Source organism: Mus pahari, chromosome 3 (genome assembly GCF_900095145.1).
Source record: "Mus pahari chromosome 3, PAHARI_EIJ_v1.1, whole genome shotgun sequence".
In the NCBI taxonomy this organism is placed as follows: Eukaryota; Metazoa; Chordata; class Mammalia; order Rodentia; family Muridae; genus Mus; species Mus pahari.
Window position 1 is genome coordinate 150,328,082 of NC_034592.1, and position 15,479 is coordinate 150,343,560.

The 15,479-nt window shown below is 50.5% G+C and overlaps 1 protein-coding gene across 2 annotated transcripts in view; it reads right to left on the bottom strand.

Annotated features, from left to right (window-relative positions):
- The window catches only part of Ripor3 (RIPOR family member 3), a 72,675-nt gene extending 66,609 nt beyond the window's left edge, over nt 1-6,066 (bottom strand). For both annotated transcript variants that reach the window (XM_029536453.1, XM_029536452.1), the window contains exon 1: nt 5,827-6,066. The gene's annotated coding sequence lies outside the window, so the exon portion shown is untranslated. The remainder of the gene's footprint in view (nt 1-5,826) is intronic.
- Between the last annotated feature and the right edge of the window lie 9,413 nt (nt 6,067-15,479).

A 15,479-nucleotide genomic window follows, 5' to 3' on the forward strand; every position in this document is an offset into this window, starting at 1 on the left:
TTTTTTTTTTTTAATTGAAAAGTAGAAGCTGCTGGACTGTGCACAAGTTCGAGACCTAGTTAATGACAAACTATTTGACCCCTCTAAACCCAGCTTGGAAGGCAGATATGCTATGTGTGTGTGCGCGCGCACTCCCTAGAGTGTGTGTGTGTGTACACGCATGTGTGCACGTGTAATATGTGGAGGGTGTTCACATGTACACAAAAGTGGACATGTGAAGATCACAGGACAACTCGTGGGTGTTGGTTCTCTTCAACCTCGTGAGATTTGGTGACAAGCGCCTTTACCCACTGAGCCATCTCACCAGGCCGGAATGTTCAAATCTTGGCATGAAAACACCCGGCACACAAGATCAGTGTGCAGAACACAGAACACAACGGGTGGACCCATCTCGGGGCTCGCTCGGGCGTGTGATCGATCGAGCATGTGGTGCTGGGAATGGAATCCAGAGCCCACACAAGCTAGGAAGAGTGTTCTGCCTCTGAGCTCCATCCTGCCCAACCTGCCCAGTTCCCAAAGAAAGGAGGGAGGAAGGAGTGGGGACGAGGGACAGAGGGAGGGTGTGCAGAGACCGAGGTCCGAGACAGAGACACTGACTCAACAGGGCCTGCCAAGCTGCTCACAGGAGACCTAAGACTGCAATCAGAACTGAGGTCTTGGTGGGGAGCCGTATGCACACCTGGGATGTCCCCTTGCTCAGACAAGTCACACACATCCTCTCTGTATACGTCCTACATGCCAAATACACTCTCAGCCCTTTTTAAATCAGTGAGAGCCTGGCTCCCTCCCTCTACCACAGCCACACTGCTTAGCTAACACCCCCACCTGGGCCTCCTCCTTGGCAGGGAAGGAGGAGAGGCGGGACTTGGGCGTGAGAAAGATTTTCCTTAGTGCTGGCCTGCTCCAGGGCGCCTGGAAAGGGCCCACCTGGCCCCTAGGGTTTCTAAAAATAGAGCTCAGTCTTAACTCCTCTATAGGGCTGGCTTAGCTGTTCCTTTGAATTGTTCCAAGACATTGTTTCTATTAGCGCCATCATTCCCTGCACAGGGAAAATTGAGCTGGCAGGATCAAGGTCTGCAAAGGCATGGAATTAACCAGAAGCTGCCTCTGATGGGACCTACTACGTACGGAACGAACGGACACCGCTTTGGACGCCGCTTGGATACAGACTGCAGGACCAAAGAAAGGATGCAGGGACCATAGGTGCAGAAGCCTGGATACAAAGACCAAAGGCGCAGCAAACAGAGCATCTGTGTAGTGCTGATGCCCTGGCTGAGCAGAAGCCTGGGTGTCCCTCCTGGGGATCTGTCCCCCAGAGTGAAGTCAGGTTTGGTTGCTGGCCTTTCTTCAGCGAAAGAAGGAAGTAGAGAACTTTGGCCCGAAACTTAGGGCAGGTGGAAGCCTTTCCAAGACAAGATCTCTGAGTCCCTGGTCAGTGTACATCAGGAATGTACATCAGGAAGCTAAAAGTTTATCAACCAGCTCCCAGGGCTCTGTGTTCATATAAATAAATATACATGGGTGTGCGCTCGTGAGTACACAAACATGCGTGGCTAGGAAGAATGTCTATCATACACTTTACTAATGAGAATAACATTTACAGAGGCCAGAGAGATGTTCAGTGGTTAGGACCACTGGCTGCTCTTGCAGAGGACCCAGCTTTGGTTCCTGGCACCCACCTGGTGACTTACAACCAGTTCCAGATGTTCAAGCCCTCCAGCGCCCTCTTCTGGCCTCCTTGAGCACTGCATACTTGTGGCACACACATCATACAGGCAAAGAATGCAGACACACAAAAGTACAAATAAACACTTATTTGATAGCTAGGCATGATACTGTATGACTTTAATCCCAGCACTTGGGAAGCGGATCTCTGTGAGTTCGAGGCCAGCCTGGTCTGCAAAGCAAGTTCCAGGACAGCCAAGGCTGTTATACAGAGAAACCCCGTCTCCAAAAATAAAAATAAATAAATAAATAATAAAACAAAATAATATGACAACATTTACATGGCCAAGAGTGGGGGCATATTTTCTGTCTGTCTCCCAGGAGGCTGAAGCAGGGGCACTAGATGCTATTTTTCTGGAGATTTCAAAGGGTCAGTTCATTTGCATGGGGTGGGATTTTTTTTTTTAAGATTTATTTATTATATGTAAGTACACTGTAGCTGTCTTCAGACACTCCAGAAGAGGGCATCAGATCTTGTTAGGGATAGTTGTGAGCCACCATGTGGTTGCTGGGATTTGAACTCAGGACCTTTGGAAGAGCAGTCAGTGCTCTTAACCGCTGAGCCATCTCTCTAGCCTGTGTGGGATCTTTTTGGCAAGCTTTATCTTGACTCCCACACCTAACAGTGGATGGAGGGGTGTAGCTTTTCAGGGATCCTGGTGGGTAACCACCTCACCTCAGTGAGTGAGCTAGCAGCCAAACAGCAGTGTGTGGGAACTTACTGGGTCTATTAGAAGTGGGCAGGCCCCTCCTGTGCCAATGGCAGCAAAGGGCAGAGTCAGGAAATGGCCATTTTCTCAAACCCAACAGCACACAGAGCAGCGAAACAAGCTGAGCAAGCCCCACGTTGAGCCTTTGGGCATTTTCCCACCAAAGCAGCTTCCAGCTTCCCAGATGACATCGCTGGACGCGGAATTAGGAAGGACTGTGCAGTGACCTGCCACCCTTTAGTGCTCCTGCCATTCAGATGCAACAGGACATAGCTTAGAGGAAATGGCACAGTGAGTTGTGAGAGGCCAGGACGTGGCTCTGTGGCAGGTTACACGCTTAGCACCGTCGAAGCCCTGGGTTTGTTCCTAGCACGAAGAAAATGGCCTCAAAGATGGAGGGCAGGGAGCCAGAGATGGCTCAGTGGTTAAGAGCACTGGATGCTCTCGCAGTGGACAAGGGTTCAATTCCCAGCACCTCCATGGAGGCTCACAACTATCTGTAGCTCCAGTTCCCTCTTCTGACCTCTAAGGACTCCAAGCATGCGTGTGGTACATATAACTACAGGCAAAGCACTTAGATACATAAAATAAAAGGAAAATGAAAAGAAAGGGGGCTGGGGGTGTAGCTCAGTTGTCAGAGCAGTTACCTAACACGCAAAGCCCTAGGTTCACCCCCCCCACCCAGAACTGTCCAAACTGGGGGGTAGTGGCAGGTGCCTGTTGTCCCAGCAGTTGGCAGTTGGCATTGTGAGTCTGAAGCCACCTCAAAATGCCAAGAGCTGACAACATAGCTCATCATCAAAGCACTCGCCTGCTTTGTGTGAGGCGCTAGATCTATCCCCAACCTCACAAGCAGAAAGCAGAGTGATAAGCTCCCTGCACTCCCCTCCTAGTCTAAACAGAAGTTACTCTGAGTTTACATAATTCGGGATGTAGCAACCAATTCACCTAATTCCTAAGAATCTGATGGTGGGCTATCTCGGGAGTGAGATGCCTCCACAAGGCAACAAAGTCTCCAGTAGGTAAGTAAGAACACTCAGTGGGTGCAGGCAGCTGCTCTCACAAGCCTGGAGGCCTTAGCTCTATCTCTGGGACCCACAAGTAGCAGAGGCTCCAAGACCAGCACCCACCTATGGGTGAAATGGCTAGGCAGGAGCCCAAGCAGCAAGGTTTACCAGGTCAACCCTTGTGGGGTCAGGCCTGCCTGGCTGGTGAGTCCGCAGCCAAATTCCCTCCTGCACTTCTGGTGTCCCATCTTCCCAGTGCCCTCAGTGCCCTGGAGTGCTTCCTCCTCCATCATCATTCCCTTATTCACAGATACCTCTGGAGCAGGATAATAGATGGGAAGTGCTTTCTAAGCCCCACCCCTACCTACAGAGACAGACAGACAAACAGACAGACAGACACACAGACAGACACAGAGACAGAAACAGAGAGAGACAGACAGANACAGAGAGAGACAGAGAGAGGAGGAGGAGGAGGAAGAGGAGAGGAGAGAGATAGAAGAGAAGAGAAAGAGGAGATAGAGAGAGGAGAGGGAGGAAGAAGAGAGAGAGGAAAGAGAGAGAGAGGAAGGGGAGAGAGGAGAGAAAGGAGGAGGAAGAGAGGAGAGAGAGGAGAGAGGAGATAGAGAGAGGAGAGAGAGAGGAAGGAGAGAAAGAGGAGAGAGAGACAGACAGACACACAGATAAAGACAGAGAGAGACAGACAGACACAGAGAGAGACAGAGAGAGGAGGAGGAGGAGGAAGAGGAGGAAGAAGAGGAGGAGGAGGAGGAGAGGAGAGAGATAGAAGAGAAGAGAAAGAGGAGAGAGAGGAGAGAGAGGAAGGAGAGAGAGAGAGAGGAAGGGGAGAGAGGAGAGAGAGAGAGAGAGAGAGAGAGAGAGAGAGAGAGAGAGAGAGAGAGATAGCCAGCCAGCAGAGAGAGTGTATCCAGGCAAGCATCTTGCCCTGATCTACAGTACTTCCACCTTGGGTATGTCCTTGCCCAGAGTCCCAAAATCCAGCCTACAGAACCTTGAGAGGTTTCTCTAAATAAACCCATTGCCCTGTAGATGAAGAAACTGAGGCTGAAAGGTGGGATTTGTTGAAGCCACAAAGAAAAACCACATTCCTTAGGACAGATGGGGGGTTTCTGGGATGACAGCTGAAGTCCCCATTTACCCTCAATGCAGGGGGTTCTGAGCCCGCCCCGAAAGGAAAGGAGGCGTGGGTCCACCCCAGGGCTGCAGCCCAGTGGAACATTCCAGAGGAAGTAAGACAGGCCACATCTGGGTGTTGAGACCTTCACCTCTGGCTGGGCCCTGGGGGGCTTCCCACCTGCCGATGAGATGCTGGGGACTTCCTAGCCCTGGAATGTAACCCGGTCTCCTTCCACGGAGTGCCCGGGTTAACTCTGTCTGCAGCCCACTCCCTGCCCACTGCCAGCGCCACAGCAGGGATGGATATGCAAATAGACGGCCCTGGTATTAATGCGAGAGATTCCCCCCAGGGGAGGCGTGTGGAAAGTGCTGGTGTGTTTCACAATTCTGTTTTGTCCAGAGGAGCCGCGCGGGGGCCCGGAATGATTTAAAACAGATTTTTGAAAAGGCAAAGTAAAATTGGAACAAAACTAGTCAAGGCATGCACCATGCTCCCCGCCCCCAGCTCTCACCCCCCTTCCCCGCTCCAAACGCAACTCTCTCTCTCTCTCTCTCTCTCTCTCTCTCTCTCTCTCTCTCTCTCTCTCGCCCCCGGGGATCCCTTGCTGCACAAATGGTAGTGGACGCTTGTCCTAGCAGAGCACACCTGGCCCAACCTGTGCAACGCTCGCCTTCCTGACCGCTGAAGGTGGCTTGGAGCTGAGGCTGACCACCTCTTCTGCTCCTTCCTAAAGCGACAGAAAGTCAATCTAGTCTGTTCCTCCCACGCTTCCTCCCCTCACCCCATGCCTAGAATAAACCCTTGGTCAGAAAGACCACCGCTCCTCGATTGTCAGTGGCACTGATGGGCTGTGTGACTTCAGACAAATTGCTCCATCTTTCTGAGCCTGTGTATTACAGGGAGCAGAGAAGAGAGTCTTACCCTCTACCAGGAAAGGGGAACCCTGGGGACTCCCTAAGTATTCCCTGTACCAAAACACTTCAAAAGTGCCCAGCACTCTGCCTGAGACACAGTGTCACGCAAGAGCCCCTTAAAGATCTTCCGGATAACCACCCCATTTAAAGACTGACAGGGACACGCGGAGACCCAGAGAGGGAAAAGAATTTGCCCAAGGCTACACAGCAGTGTTCTCTCTGCTCTGACACAGACTCCCTCTCGTGGCCCTAGGTGTCTAGGTGAGTGCGAGGAAGAGGCCCCTCCTCTCGCCACCTGCACGTGCCAGCCTGCTGGGAACCGCGACGACACTCACCGTGGAGCGGGTCTGGATGTTTGGGACCGAGCTCCGCTGCTGCCCGGCGCCGGCTGGTTGTCACTGACCGCGGGCGGGCGGAGCTCCCTGCAGCCCTCTGACCACCGCGGATGCTGGTTCTGGGAATGCACTCAGTGGCCCCTGTATCCGGCTGTTCCCGGCTCTGGCTACTGCGATAGAGCTTATCTGGCGGGTGTCAGGGTTCAGCGGCCGAGGGACCGGGGTTCCCGGAAGCCTCCAGCCCCGGCCCTGCGCCCCCGGATGCCGCGCTGGCCCGTCGTGTCACCGCGCTGCGCGGACACTCCTCTGCCGTAGCTGTAGGAGGCCACCTCCTACTCCCATCCCGGCTGATTCCAAGTCCACGCAAGGCTCTTGGCCCCCGAAGACTCGGATTAATCACTCGGGGTCCGATGCCTGCCTGGGATGGAGCGGAGGGGACCTCTGCAAGTGTCTGTTTACTGCGCTGCGCGGGGCTGCGGCTAATCACTCGCAGGCAGGGTCGGACTCCCTCCCTCCAACGTCTGCCTTTCCCCTCTTCCGGGCCCTAGCCCCTTTCCAGTTCTTGCCACGGTCTGGTCGGAGCTGACCTGGATTCCCAGTAGGAGTTTCCCTCTCTGCACCTCCCGCTCTGCAGGGTGGGGGTCCAGAGGGAGTGTCCAAGCTTCTGCAGACCCATTTGGGTTTTGGGTTTTGGCTTTTTTGTCTTGTCAGTTGCCATTTGACATGCATGTATGCATGCATGCATTCATTTCTTCTCTCATCTGTAGGGAGAGCGCACGCGCCAGGACGCACTTGGGAGAATCAGCTCTCACCTTCTCACGTATGAAGTTATCAGGCTTCACATCAAGCAATTCCCGTTTTCTGGAAGTTTGGGGTTTGGTTTTGGTTTTGGTTTGGTTTGTTTTCCTGAGGCTAGGTCTCAAGTAGCCCAGGCTGGCCTCGAATTCACTATATAGCTGAGGTTGATAGACTCAAGCCAATCATCATGCCCATCTTTGCAGGAACTTTGAACAGCAGGAATACATGCATGCATGCATGCATACATACATACACACACACACACACACACACACACATATACACACATGCACACATTGTAAGAATGGGTTTGTGCAGGAAATGGAGAGTCGCTTAACTGTCCCCTACTTAACAGCCAGTTGAATAAAATGAAAGTGAGACATGACCTGCGACTGTAATCCCAGCACTTCGGAGGCTGAAGCAAAGGGGTGGTAAATTGGAGGCTAGCCTGAACTACATAGCGAGACATACTCAAGCCACAACAGCACCATCAAAAAACCTGTACCCTCACACGCTTATAAGACACACTGCACTCCTGAGTCACAACAGCCCTGGGCAGGGCTGCAGACGCAGCTCAGTGAGGAAAGCACTTGTGCTGACCAAATGGAGGTTTTCAAGTCTCTTGGTTTAGCTGATCAGTCTCTTCTTTGCGATGTGGAGGCTTAAGCCCAGAGCCTTCTTCACAGACAGCCCCTGCCACCATACCACACCCCCTTCTTTTCCCTTCTGGGACCAGGATCTCACCTGGCTGCTCAGACTAGCCTCAAACCCTCAAACCTCAAGCTCACTCAGTTCTGGTTGAGCTTGAACTTGTGCTTCTGCCTCAGCCTCTGGAGTAGCAAATGTCCGGAATTCCAGGACTGTGGTGCCGAGCCCCCACCCCACTTTACGTTCTTCACACGGGGGTCTTAAGCCAGGCAAGGCAGCTAACACATCTAATCCCAGCACACATGAAGCTAGGCAGGAAGACCTGAGTTCAAGGCCAGCATGGGCTACATGAGACCCTGCTTCTAAATCAGAAAAGCTGAGGGTGGTGGTGGGCTTCTGTAATTCTAGAACTTAGGCGGTGGGAACAGGAGGATTAGAAGTTCAAGGACAGCTTTAGCTACATAGCAACTTTGAAGCTAGCCTAAGCTATGTGAGACCCTGTCTCAAAAAGAAAACAAAGAAAAGACCAATGTTTTGTTTTTTTTTTTTTTTTTTTTTTTTTTTTGTTCTAAGACTGGAATAGAATCAATACTGTTTTAGGGTAAGCACCTTTATCATTCTTCTTCACATTTTAAACCTTCAGCCCTGCCCCTCCCCCAACCTTCGGCCAGGAGAATTGATCCTGTAATTGTTTACAAGACCAATGTTTTTTTTTTTTTTTTTTNAACTCAGAAATCCACCTGCCTCTGCCTCCCGAGTGCTGGGATTAAAGGCGTGCGCCACCACGCCCGGCTAGACCAATGCTTTTAGATGTTTCCCAAGCTGGCCTTGAACTCCTAGACTCAAGTGGGCCTCCCAAGAATCTGGACTACACTGTGTAGCATGGAGCCCAGCCAATAGAATCTTGACTGTGTAGTATGCTCCCTAACACACTAATGAAACTGAATATGGTTGCAATAAAGACATAAAGTCAGAAAGAAGACCTGAAAGGCTGTAAGCCAAGCTGGAAGGCTTCCTCTTAGGACACATACAGGCAAGCTTTAGGCTCCAACTACATCTTGAAATTCTGTGAACTCTGGCCACTGAGAGGATGCTCAGGAGCCTGAGCAAGAGCAAGTAACCTCTGACCGACAGCCCTCCAGGCTGGTCACCCCAAGCGGCTGAGGCTCCTGGGAGACTCCCCCCATCACAAGGTTCTGTGCTGGGCAGTAGCTCAGTTTCAGCAAAGCCACCCTCTCAAACTCATAAACCACAGAGCGCATTTGAAGGGATGCGTGCAAGTTGCACAGGAAGGCTATGGCAACAGGCGGTTTGATATCCCTTTTCTGCCTCCCTTAATGCCCAGCATCCCTGACCCTGGGCAATGCTTGTTCTGTGATATCATGGGACTCCTTCAGGGGGCGCTGTCTCATTCTGCACTGGGCAAATGTCTGCTGATGGTAGGAGCCCTCCCCGTAGAGCAGTCACCATAGGAGACAAATAATGAGCTCCCAGGTGCCAGCCTTGACTGAGAGAAGACTCCAGGTTCCCAGCATAACTCGTGTCCTGGGTGTTTCCTGTGGGAGAACCCCACCCCAGTGGGGTCCATACTGACACTGATATCATCTGACATGGTGGTGTCTTGTAAACTGGGCACTCAGCAGCCCTGGGTCTACTGATGACAGAGGCCTTTTATCCTCAGGCTAATAAATCTTGCTCTGTCCCAATGGACCTAGGAGATTCTCCCTTCCTTTCAGGGCCTGTCTTCCACCTCCATGGTATTGGTTAACCTCTCTCCCTAACAGAGACAGTGCATGTAGAAACAGGAGCCCTAGCCTAGGGTTCTTGGGTGCACAGAATCTAGGGGAAATCAAGAGGGCCCGGGATTGTGTGTGTGTGTGTGTGTGTGTGTGTGTGTGTGCACCTGAGCACGCTGAATGCCACTGTGTGGATTCAGAAGTGAGAGTCAGTTCTCTCTGTCACGTAGGCCCTGGGGATTGAACTCAGGTCATGGGGCTTAGTGGTACTTTTATCCACAGAGTCATCTATGGATCCCCTACTTTTAATATTTTAAAGCTTTAGAATGGATCCACCCGACAAGGGAACATGAACAGAACCCTAAGGACAAAAGGGACTTGGGTAGTGACAGTAGGTTAGTCATTGTCCCTTAGCTGTGATGAGCAAAGTGGACCGAGAGGGAACAATGAGAAATCTATGCAGAACCCTCCACACACACCAATCATCCTATGAATAGAAAGGGAAAGCTCATGGGGAGTGGTGACCATTGTACCTGGCAAGAGTTCAAGACCCCCCTCTGGTACGCAGTGAGGTCAACACCAGCCCAGGCTACACAGTTTATTTTGTTGTTGTTGTTTTGGTTTTTTCGAGACAGGGTTTCTCTGTGTAGCCCTGGCTGTCCTGGAACTCACTCTGTAGACCAGGCTGGTCTCAAACTCAGAAATCTGCCTGCCTCTGCCTCCCAAGTGCTGGGATTAAAGGCGTGCACCACCACGCCCTACAGTACACAGTGAGTTTAAGGCCAGCCCAGGCTACACGAGGCCCGAGTAAAGCAAAACAAATGATGATTTAAACTTTGAGGCTTTTCCCGGCCTTGGTTTTTGATTTGATACATAACCCAAGCTGATTTTGAATTCATTGTTACCCAGGCTGGCCTCAAACTAAGGGGGATGCTTCTGCCTCAGGTTTCAAGTGCTGGGATTAGGAACATACATGAACATATCTGCCCTGGAATGTTTCAAATACTTGTTTATTTTTCAGTGCTGGGGATGAATCTAGGGCCTCGAACATACTAGAAAAGGGCTGACCTCCCCCCAGCATTACAAAATATCTTTAACGGGTTCACAGTAGAGGGAAGTGTTCTTTATTTGTTTGTTTGCTTGCTTGCTTATAGACAGGGACTCCTCTACATAGTCCTGGGACTCACAGTGTTGAGCAGCCTCCTTGTAACCACAAACATCCACCTGCCTCTGCCTCCCAGTGTGGGGATTAAAGACATGTGCGTGCCCCACACGCAGCTGAAACAGCCATTCTTTAAAGTTTCATTTATAGGATAAAAAGGGAAAAGAAGAAGGCAAAGTGTCAACAACGGCTGCATCCATGGCCTGTGGATAATTTTAGGTGCTGCCCTTTCTATTTCCTGCAGGTTTTTAATTTGTCACAATAGAAGTTGAAGTGGGGGGGGGAGGGTCGGGGGAACAGGAGGCTGGAGAGGTGGCTCAGCAGTTAAGAGCACTGACTGCTCTTCCGAAGGTCCTGAGTTCTAATCCCTGCAACTACATGGTGGCTCACAACCATCCTGTAATGAGATGTGAAGCCCTCTTCTGGTGTGTCTGAAGACAGCTACAGTGTACTTACATATAATAATCTTTGGGATGGAGCGAGGAGGAGGAAGAGGAAGAAGGAGGAGGAGGAGGAGTTAAAGTAGAGCATAGCGGCCCATGCCTGTGACCCCAGCACATGTGCTATGGAGACTGGCATGGTGACTGGCAGAGCAGAAGTTGTAGGTCAGTCTTGGTGACATACTAAGTTTGAGGCCAGCCTTGACCACATGAGATCCTGTCTCAAAATACCAAAAAATATGGCTGGAGAGAGGGCTCGGAGGTGCAGAGCACTTGCTGATCTTGCAGAGGACCCAGGTTTGCTTTCAAAACCCACACAATGGCTCACAACTGCCTGTAACTCCAGTTCTAGGGACTCGGACAACCGTCTTCTGGCTTCACAGACACACACTCGACACACACACACACACACACGGGGGGGAGAGAGAGAGAGAGAGAGTAAAAATAATAAATCTTTTTTAAGACTAGGGAATCTAATTAATTAGTAAATAGACATCACCATTATCATCCCCTAATACGGCTTTTTTCTCAACTCCCTGCACCTGAGAGGAGAAACCTTTATTTCCAAGGAGCCCATGGCTTTGTGGAGTCCCATGCCTAACTCACATGGAGAGCTGATAGAAGACAGGAGCTCTGCAGTTTATTCCTTTCCTGAAAATGACAGAGACGAGCCTGTGAAAGGGAGCCCTGCGGGGAGACAGTAACCAGGATGGAAGCCCTTATCAGCCTCAGGAACTTTCAGCTCTGACCAGGTCCCTTACCTGCCCCTCACTGGAGATAAATGTTCTCATGTATCAGCCCCTGGCAACTCTGTGCTCCCAGCCTGACCCCTCTAGAGCCTCACTCCAGGCCCTTCTGACACTCCCCTCCCCCATGACAAACTGGTCCTGTAGCCTGTAGGCTCTGCGGAGCCTTTGGATTGACAAGGTCTACCTCTGGCGTAGACCAGAAACCTCAGTTTAGCTTGAGCGAAGATGTCCTGAAATCTGGGAGCCTTATCAGTCAGGGGACCATTAGTGATTAGCAGAGGTCGAGGCCTGACCCTAAAGATAGCCCTTCCTCCCACCCCAGAAGCCGCACGACTCCCCAAGCCCTCGTCAGAGTTAAATCTTTGCAGAAACCCAGTCCAGTTAAGTAAACTGTTTCCACACCCAGGCAGCCATAGGGCTCCTCTGGCGGCATCTGGCGGGCCTGTGTTTCTCCACGTGGTGACTGTCGTCTCTGTAACATACCACTGAGAGTGAGCCCAGCATTCCAGAGATGACTCCACCAGCTGAAGAATTCCGCTGGCCCCTGGTGTGCGGGACTTCTGTGAAATGTCTGAGTTTGCGACAAGACCCTGAGCTGCATCTTTCATGATCTGATAAGACACTTCTGTTGTGTCCCGTCCCCGCACCCCCGCCACCGTGCATGCCTGTCTTTGCCACAGATTTCTAGTAAACTGCTCAAGTATGCACAGCCTAAATTGAACCCTGATGGCAGGGCGCTTGCTCCCAGGCCCCTTCTTCAAAGCCTGATGGTTTACACGGCTCTGGAAACAACGGGGCCAGTGCGCAGTTTATTTGGGTTGGCTGGTTTTGTGCTGTTCGGAATCTGCTTTGGGGGGAGGGGGGACAAACCCTGCCCATGTTTAGATTTATAATTTATATTCCAAGCACAAATACCTCATAATGGAGCTGGAAATGAGAACCAGCCATGAGCAGGCCATTACGGGCTGGCATTGTGAGTGTGTGGTTACATTAAGGGACCCCAAACCGCTTTCTGTTAAACCCACCTTCTGACCGACACGTGCCCATACAGCGGGCACACTGCCAGCCTGGCCTCTGGACCCGTGTCCCCAGTCAGCTCTTTCCAACTGGAGATGGCTGTTCAGTGCTCAGTCCCCTTGTGGTGGTCCCTGTCCCCGACCCCTCCTGGCTCCCGTACACATGAGCACATTTCAAAGTGAGGAGGAAGGAGAGAATCAGGAGCTTGAAAGTCCAGCTTCCACAGATTTCAGACTGTGTGGTGTCTGTTCTGTGGTGCTGCAGACTGAACCCTGAGCTTTGCAAATGCTAGGCTAGTTTTCTTCCCCCAACTGTACCACCAAGCCCTGGGTTTGTTTCCTTGAGACAGGGTCTGACTACGTAGCCTTCTACCTTGTTCTCATTGTAGCATTGGAGGTATGTGCTGCCACACCCAACTTCAAATAAGAGATTTTCATCAACTCTAGGCATGACCAAGTGCGGTGCATGCCAATGATTCCAGTGCTTGGGGAGACAGAGGCAGGAGGATCACTGCAAGTTTGAGGCCAGCCTGGTTAAAGTAGTGAGTTCCAGGCCAGCCAGGGCTGCACAGCAAAACCCTGTCTCAAACAAACAAACGAACAAACAAACAGGGCTGAGAGATGGCTCAGCAGATAAGAGCACTAGCTGCTCTTCCAGAGGACCTGAGTTCAATTCCCAGCAACCACATGGCAGCTGACAACCATCTGTAGTTCCGCTTCCACAGGATCCAATACCTCTACATAAACATACAAGCAGGCAAAACATGTAAAGGCACATAAAATGAAAATAAATAAATTATATTAAAAAAACAATGAGTAAAGAAAGAAAGATACTAATTAAGAAAACTAAACCAACCAGGCAGTGGTGATACATGCCTTTAATCCCAGCACTTGGAAAACAGAGGCAGAGTTCGAGGCCAGCCTGGTCTACAGATTGAGTTCCATTATAACCGGGGCTACACAGAGAAACCCTGTCTCAAAAACAAAGCAAAGCAAAACAACAACAGAAAAAGGAAAAAAAGAAAAACAAAGAAGTCATGATAGCTCAACTAGGTGTCAGAGGCAGGAGGATTCCTGCAAGTTTGTGGTTTGAGGTTGGCTACATAGTGATACACTGTTTCAAAAGAGAGAGAGAAAGAGAGAGAGAGAGAGAGAGTGGGGAGGAGGGAGGGAGAGAAGGGGAGGAGGGACAGCAGCTCAGGGATCACTGGCTAGGACACTGAATATCCCCTGTAATGCAGCTGCTGTTCATTTATTCAATATCAACCTCAACCACTGTTCTCAGGACAGAGGACACTACTGGGGACTTGGTGACACCTTTGCAAGAAGTTCCTGAAACTACAGCGGGCGTTTGGGGACCATCGCTTTTATTAGGAAGAGCAGAGCTTGGCAGCAGGGCACTGTCCCCAGCACTGCCTTAATAACAGCAGGGTTTCTGATATGATCACTCACTCAAGAAATATTTGAGTCGCTGGCACTGTGTTAAGGGTTGGAAAGAGAATGGAGGGAATGTCACCGATCCAGACTGCTCACAGTCTGTGAGGGGTCAAAGACTCCCAGGACTGAGAGATTGGTAAAGGGGCTAAAGGTGGCCACACTGCCCCCGCTGCTGAGTGGAACGCCCCTGGCTAGGGTCAGGAAGACTTACCCTGGCCTTTAAAGGGGCAGATAAAGCCACCTGACTCAAACACGAGGAGGGGAAAGGGCCTGCCCCACCCACCCACCCTGGGATCTCAGCAGGAACTGGGGCAAGCTCCCCAGAGAGAAGAGGTGGCTCAATGGATAGATGCTTGGTGTGCCCTCGCAAAGGCCTGAGTTTAGGTTCCCAGAAACCCCTGTAAAAAAGCCAGGAATGGGGTGAAGAGATGACTCAGCAGTAGTGATTTACTGTCCCTACAGAAGATCTGGGTTCAGTTCCCAGCACCCACAGGGAGGCTCATAGCTGCCAGTAATTCCAATTCCAGGAGATCCAATGTCCCTTCCTGACCTCCGAAGACACCATGGTGAACATATGTACATTCAGATAAACACATACATAAAAAAAAAAACAAAAACAAACAAACTAACTAATCTTTAAAAGAAAGAGAGGATGTTGGGAGCTGAAGAGAGGGCTCAGTGGTCGAGAGAGCACTGGCTGTTCTTCTAGAGGACCTAGGTTCCATTCACTTACCGACATGGCAGCTCCCAAGTGTAACTCCAGTGCCAGGAGATCGGACTCCCCCTGCTGGCCTCAGGGAACACTGCCCCACAGCGGGGTGGGGGTCTGGGGAGCACAGACATATATACAAGCAGAACATATACATATTAGGCTGGAGAGATGGCTCAGTGGTTAAGAGCACTGACTGTTCTTCCGGAGGTCCTGAGTTCAAATCCCAGCAACCATATGGTGGCTCACAACCATCCATCTGTAATGAGGTGGGATGCCCTCTACTGGTGTGTCTGAAGACAGCTACAGTGTACTTACATATAATAAATAAATAAATTTAAAAAAAAAAGAACATATACATATTGAGAAACAGACAGATAGACAGATCTGACAAATTAAGAGTGCTTCTCATTCTTCTAAAACCCAAATTCAGTTCCTGTAACGCCCGCTTCAAGAGATCTGACGCCCTCTTCTGGCCCCCGAGGGCATTACACCCACATGGGATGCATTCACACAGACAAATATACATAAGACTAGAGAGCAGGGCAGGAGCAGCGGCTCAGTAGTTTAAGAACACATTTTATTTTTGTAGAGGACCAGAGTTCAATTCCCAGCACCCACATGGCAGTCTGCAACCATCCAGTCCAAGGGATCTGACGCTTACTCCTCGCCTCTGAGGGTACCAGGCATGCACGGGGTAGACAGACATGCGCTTGGGCAAAATGCCTATACATGTTAAACAAACACACACACACACACACACACACACACACACACACACGAAAGAAAGAAGGAAAGAAAGAAACAAAGAAAGTAAGAAACAAAGAAACAAAAAATTTAAAATAAATTTAGCCAGGTGTGATGGCACACACCTTTATTTTTTTATTTTTTTATTTTTATTTTTATTTATTTTTTTGGTTTTTCGAGACAGGGCTTCTCTGTATAGCCCTGGCTGTCC